Genomic DNA, 7,154 nt, shown 5'->3' on the forward strand with positions numbered 1-7,154 from the left:
TAGCATCAAGGATCTGAACATAAACTCCTCCACCAAGTAATCCAACTAGCATCAACTACAAAGAGTAATCAACACTACTAGCAACCTTACAAATACCAATCGGAGTCGCGAGACGGAGATTGGTTACAAGTGATGAACTAGGGTTTGGAGATGAGATGGTGCTGATGAAGATGTTGATGGTGACGAGTCCTCTCCGATGAGAGGAGTGTTGGTGATGACGATGGCGACGATTTCCCCCTCCGGGAGGGAAGTTTCCCCGGCAGGATCGTCCTGCCGGAGCTCTAGATTGATTCTCTTCAAGTTCCGCCTCGTGGCGGCGGCGAATCCACGAAAAAGCTCCTCCCTGATTTTTTTTCTGGACAAAACCCTCCATATAGCAAAAGAGGGGAGCAAGTGGGCCAGTGGGCTGCCCACAAGCCCTCATGGCGCGGCCTGGGGGCGGTCGCGCCGTGCAGGCTTGTGGGCACCCCCTGGTGCCCCTCTGGCACTTCTTCGGCCTAGTATTTTTGATAAATCGGGAAAAATTCCTCATTGATTGTTAGGGCATCTGGAGTTGTGCAGAATAGGTATCTCAACTTTGCTCCACTTTCAGGCCAGAATTCCAGTTGCCGGTATTCTCCCTCTTCATGTAAACCTTGCAAAATAAGAGAGAAAAGGCATAAGAATTGTACCGTGAAGTGAAATAACAGCCAAAGAAACGATAAATATCAACATGAAAACATGATGCAAAATGGACGTATCAACTCCCCCAAGCTTAGACCTCGCTTGTACTCAAGCAAAAGCCGAGCTCAATAAATATGTCCACATGTTTAGGGAGAGAGGTGTCGACAAAACAAGATATGAACATGCATGCATCATGATCAAGATCACAACAGCAATTGCAACATATAATCTCTCATGCTAAAGTGATAATTCCTTCACAAAGTAAAGCATGGATCAAGAACCTTACCGAGAAGTAACAACCGACAGCCTTTAGTCATTGAAGCAATTGCAATTTATCACAACATCAGAAAGAGTCAAATAAGAGCTTGTGAAGCAAATCCACATACTCAATCATTCTTTCGTTCTCTACAATTACTACAACTCACATGTTACTCATGAGATCAAAGTTTCAGCTGGACACAGAGAAAGATAGGGGCTTACAATTTTGCCTCCCAACTACTCACCTCAAGGGTAATGTCAACAATAATAATTCATGAATACTTACCTCCAAGTTGACATATGAATATAGATCTTTCCCAAGCATATGACGTTAGCCAAGATGAAGTCGAAACAAGGAATTGGTGAAGATCACCATGACTCTTTCAAGGGCAAAAAGTAAAGGTACAAGATAGGCCCTTCGCAGAGGGAAGCATAGATTGTCATGCGCTTTTGAGGTTTGGATGCATCTCCTCTTAGTGCGGAGGAACGTCACTTTATATTGCCTCCTGTGATAATGAACTTTATTATGCAGTCTGTCGCTTTTATGTCTTCCTCATCACAGGTTTGTATAAATCTTATTTTCCACACACTAATAGATCATACATATTAGAGAGCAATTTTTATTGCTTGCACCGATGACAACTTACTTGAGGGATCTTATTCAATCCATAGGTAGGTATGGTGGACTCTCATGGCAAAACGGTTTGAAGGTTTATGGATGCACAAGTAGTATCTCTACTTGGTGCAGGAGGTTTTGGCTAATATGAGCTGGAAGCAATTGTCACATGCTAAGGGATCTCTAATCATATAACATTGTTCGGAACCAAGCAAACACAATTCATTATGTTGTCTTCCTTGTCCAACATCTACTTCTAGGCTTGTAATAGTTTAGTGAGTGTTCACAATCATAGATGGTGTCAGAGATGACATATTTATATGTGAACCTCTCCTTCTTTATCACTTCCTATTAATTGCAACAATGACCAAGGTCTACGTCTGCCTACCCTCAATAAGTTTCAATCATCATTCTTTTTATATGTGAAGCCATCACTTCCCATAAGATCATTACATGATCTTTCATGCTTTTGTTCTATTCTCACTCTATTGATCATGGCAAGAGGCAAAGCCCTTCAACTAAGACACTCCTTATTATATGGCTCACGAGCAAGAATACACCGGGGGTGACACAAAGCAAAACTCAAGACTAAAACACTAAGACTTTTAAACTACTAGAGAAAAAGAAAACTGAAAAGGAACAAACTAAAACAAAGGTAAAGGCAAGAGATGTGATGGTGATACGATACCGGGGCAACTCCCCCAAGCTTGGCACAAGCCAAGGGGATTGCCCATACCAATGCTCAGTTGTCTTCCTTTGGTTGTGATCGTGGTGGAGTTGTTGAAGAGGTCTTGAGTTTGTTTAATTTCCACTTGAGCATAAAATTCTGCTCCCTCAGATCATCATTTTCCTCTTCAAGCTTCAACACCCTTTGGCATAATTCCTGCTTACTTTCCTGCAAGAAACGAGAAGGGATAAACAAGGTCTTAGGCTTCTTCCTTGACTCAGGGAGGCTCGACTTCTTGAACTCCACATGCGTGTGTCCAGGTTGAGGTAGAGGAGCCTCCTCTTCATCGGAACTTGTTTGTTCCTTCCCCTTCGGATCTTAATCTTCTTCCTCATCAGTGGTCCAGCCATAAGGATCCAAGTCCCCATAGACTTTGGGGTCAGCAAGGTAATCTGCCACATAGCTTTCCCCCTCTGAATCCTGAGAAGACATCTTAACCTAGATCTGCGACAGAAAACAGGCTCGAAACGAAAAACACAGGAAATCTGCGTGATGCAGGGGTGAGACCAAATGAGAGTATATATAATGATTTTTTTAGACCAGAAGGAGTACCCCGCACAAAAACAGAGTCTGGGAGGCGCACGAGGTGGCCACAAGCCCTCACGGCAGGGCCAGGGGGTGCGCCTGCGCCATGCAGGCTTGTCGCCTCCTCGCGCACTTTCCGGACTACTTCCAATTTTTGTATTTTTTCAAAAATTCCAAAACAGAGAAAAATTCCTACTTGAAAAGTTTTGGACTCTGTTTTCTTACCGAATCACGTACCTCTTCGTTTTCGGAGTCCGAAACAGGCTGATAAATATCCCTTAGGTATTCTTCCGGAGTTATGGTATTGATAATATTGCTTTCAACATTTATGGGAGTACGTGAGATATAATGCTTTATTCTCTGCCCATTTACCACTCTCGGACAATTACCTTCCGTGTTGTTGATCTTGATAGCACCGGAACGATATACTTCCTCAACAACATAGGGACCTTCCCATTTAGAGAGAAGCTTGCCTCCAAGGAATCTTAAACGAGAGTAATATAGCACGACATAGTCACCTACATTGAACTCACGCTTTTGTATCCTCTTATCATGCCACCTCTTAACCTTCTCTTTGAACAGCTTGGCATTCTCATATGCCTGAGTTCTCCACTCATCAAATGAGCTAATATCAAATAACCTCTTCTCACCGGCAAGTTTGAAATCAAAGTTGAGCTCTTTGATTGCCCAATAAGCTTTATGCTCTAGCTCAAGAGGTAAATGACATGCTTTCCTATACACCATTTTGTACGGAGACACGCCCATGGGATTCTTATAGGCAGTTCTATAAGCCCACAGTGCATCATCGAGCTTCTTAGACCAATTCTTTCTAGACCTGTTGACAGTCTTTTGCAGAATTAGTTTAATCTCTCTATTACTTAGCTCTACTTGACCACTGGACTGAGGGTGATAGGGAGACGCAATTCTATGGTTGACATCGTACTTAGCAAGTATTTTACGGAAAGCACCATGAATGAAGTGTGAACCACCGTTGGTCATTAGGTATCTAGGGACTCCAAATCTAGGGAAGATAACTTCTTTCAGCATCTTGATAGAGGTGTTGTGATCAGCACTATGTAGCGACCCGACTCAAGACGAGTCAAGCCTCTGTGTATCTGTGCCATCCCTGGATCAGTATGCTGGCACACACAGTACATCAATGTATATATCAAAGTGCAATCACATGTAAATAGCGTAAAACCGATATATACCTTAAATATCTCAGCGGAAGCAGTAAAGGGAGTGGAGTCCCAATAAACACCAACGGCAAGTTGAGTGTAGACCGTAACCCTGAATCGTACTCTTAGTCGTCGAAGAAAATATCTGCAACATAAGACGTTGCAGCCGTGTAGGTCAGCATATTGAATATGCCGGCAAGTAACATAAGAGAGGGGTGAAAAGTAATCATCTATACTATATGCATATATGGCAGGTGGGGCTATAAGTTTTTAGCGAAAAGCAAGTTTTCTCCTACAACAAGAGGGGGCTAAAAGCAAAATGTTACTACTTTGTTGGTTGTTAACGAGATGGTTCCGCCAACCAGTTCTCGTACCCGAGTTTTCATTAATTACCCTCATCAAATATATTTAATGGTGTTGAGAAATCCAGATAACTCCAGTTCCTTTGGCTCAAGTTGTCCATGACCGTGGACACGGCTAATCGATTAGGTTTGAGTACTCTGCAGAGTTTTGCACACGTTCCCCACAAGATCTGATCGCCTCCGTGTATGTCCTCGCACTTCAGGGTGTTTGAAGACCGGATGGTCAAAACATGGTCTTTCAACGGGTCCCTCTGAATCCCTGTCGGTGCCCATCCATTCCTACCGTTTGTCTACATCTGCTAGCACCGCCTGTCCAGAGTCGCCGCGTTGTCCAACCAAGCCAGAGCCCATAATGACTTGTGGCTGTGCAGGTAAGCCTTGGGTCTTGAAAATATCCTTCCGTCTCTTTGAGCCTGGGTGAAGCTTTCCGCAGGATGTCATGGCCTCTCCAGCATCCCGGGTCATCCACTGGGTTCTCCAGGGAGCCGATCAACCGTCCTTCACCCAGAGTTGCATTGCATCCGAGGTCTTGAAAATCTTGTCTTAACCGGTCTTGATTATTTAATCAACCTCGCATCACTCGTGTTATGCACTCAACCGAAATCCCGTCTACTCAAGCATAGCAATATGAAATTTCTCGTCCCGGGGCCAAGTATCGGGGTTGTTGTGTGCCTACCACATGATACTACAATCTATACTAAAATATCCATGTACCTAAGCAGCATGCAATTGGGCATAGGATGGTAGAACTACGATGCATAAAACATAGGTGATAGTATGATCAAAGTGACTTGCCTGGTGATGTTGACGAAGAAGAATTTCTCAAGAAATAACATGATAGACTACTCATCACTCTCCGATGAAATCTATATAACAAACATATCATTTACATAAGCAGTCATACTAGCAATCATTCTAACAATCAAAACAAAAGAGAGAGCGAATAGGAATCCGAAGGAAACTTCAAATAAGACTAGGGAGACTTCTACTACGTCAAACACTAAATAGTTTTTCTCTAACCGAAAATAATAACAAGGAACTAAGATAAAAATTTAACTAAGATAAAATAAAGTATTTTTCACAAAACCTTTTGAAAGTATTCCCAAACGGGATTTGAAACAGTGCGGAAAACAATTGCAAGTTACTAAGGAACTAGAATTGATTTCATGAAAACAAATAAAAATAAAATAAAAACTTGTTGCGAAACTACTGTTTATCTAACAGAAACAAAACATAATATTCCTCAAATAATAAAGAAATATTTTAAAAACAAAAATAGAAAAGGAATTAGCCGAAATCCTAAAAGAGGTGAAACAGAAATTGTTTCACAAGAAGTCATAAGCTAAAGTACTCAAACAAATCTGAACTTTTTATCACTGATATATAAGATCACTAGTGACCAGTACAAAAAGGAATCAAATTAAAATCTACTTTTAAACTCCTGGAATAGGCAAAACAAGGTTTGAACTAAATCTGATCTAACTTATATTTTAAAATTTCAATCATAGACAAATTATATGTTTTTAAAACCTACAGGAAATTTGTGAGCTACTGGAAAATGAATCAACTCTATTGGACTTCGGGATCAAAAGTTATGGCCTAAACAAGATTGAAACTTTCTGTTTTTGCAATTTAGACAGAAAAACTGAAGTTGACTAGTATCTAACAGAGGGGTACACGTGGCATGTTACGACAGGCTGTGGGAGATGTTTGCTGTAAACTTAGGAGCAAACGGCCGAGGACTAGCAAAACTTGCTGGCTGAAACATAAGTGAAATAAAAACTGCTGGTGTGCTGCTGCTCGTGGCAATGGCGATGGGGATGGGGATGGGGCAGCAGGGGGGGTGGAGGGGGGTGGAGGGGTGCAGCGAGGTGGTGGCCGAAGTGGAGGAGGGGGTGCCGCGAGGTGGAGAGGTTCTTGGCGAGGTGCAGCGAGGTGGAGCGAGCTTCTGGTGACGTTCTCCGGTGCCGACTCCGGCGAGGGGTGCGCGAGCTAGAGGCGATGAGAGGCGGCGGTTTCAACGAGAATGGAACGAGGAGGACGTGAGGCTTCTTATAGAGGCGACGCGAGGCGCTCGGAAGGAAAGGATTTCGCGAATCCCGGAGGTGGGGATTCTCTGTCCATGGATGGCAAGTTTTCTCTGTGACGTGAGGAAGAGGGGAGGAAGAAGATGATCTTCTTGGGCCAAATTTGGAAAGTGCTTAATGGGCCAGCTCCTATTTCCTAATAAAAGTGATTCTATTCCTATTTTCAAAACTAGGAAACTAAAACGTTAAAAAGGAAATCAAATCAATTCGGAATAAAGAGTTTTTATATACTAAAATTATCAGAAAAATAAAATATAAATGATGGGCATTTTTCCACAGCAAAAATTAAAACTTCAGAAAAAATTATTTTCACAAAATTGCTTAAAAGGTTTATTTTCTTTTGCAAAAAAAATTCAAATGACCCTCTAAGTTTTAGGGTTCAAATGACTTTCAAAATGCCCGGGTATTTGAGGTTCATGTTCCTCCGCTCTTTAGAATGTATTTCCCAGCATTTCTTGCACGAAGAAAACGAATGGAAATGCAAAAGAATTCAATGCAAATATCTCAGTTCAAATTCTTTATAGTTGAAGAAGTCATGTCATCTTCTCTCTTTGCTTTTAAAAGATTGAATTTGAATTCACCGGAGAAGGGGAAAGTCATTTTATTCCCTCTCTTTCAAAAGTTTCGTAAAGTTTCAAATTTCACACAAGTTTCAATCACTCAGGCAACCAACAAACAATCAATCTAATAATTATATTAACATTCCAAAATTTATAATTTTGGGATGTTACAAACTAC

The sequence above is a fragment of the Hordeum vulgare genome, chromosome 7H (assembly GCF_904849725.1).
Source record: "Hordeum vulgare subsp. vulgare chromosome 7H, MorexV3_pseudomolecules_assembly, whole genome shotgun sequence".
NCBI lineage: Eukaryota > Viridiplantae > Streptophyta > Magnoliopsida > Poales > Poaceae > Hordeum > Hordeum vulgare.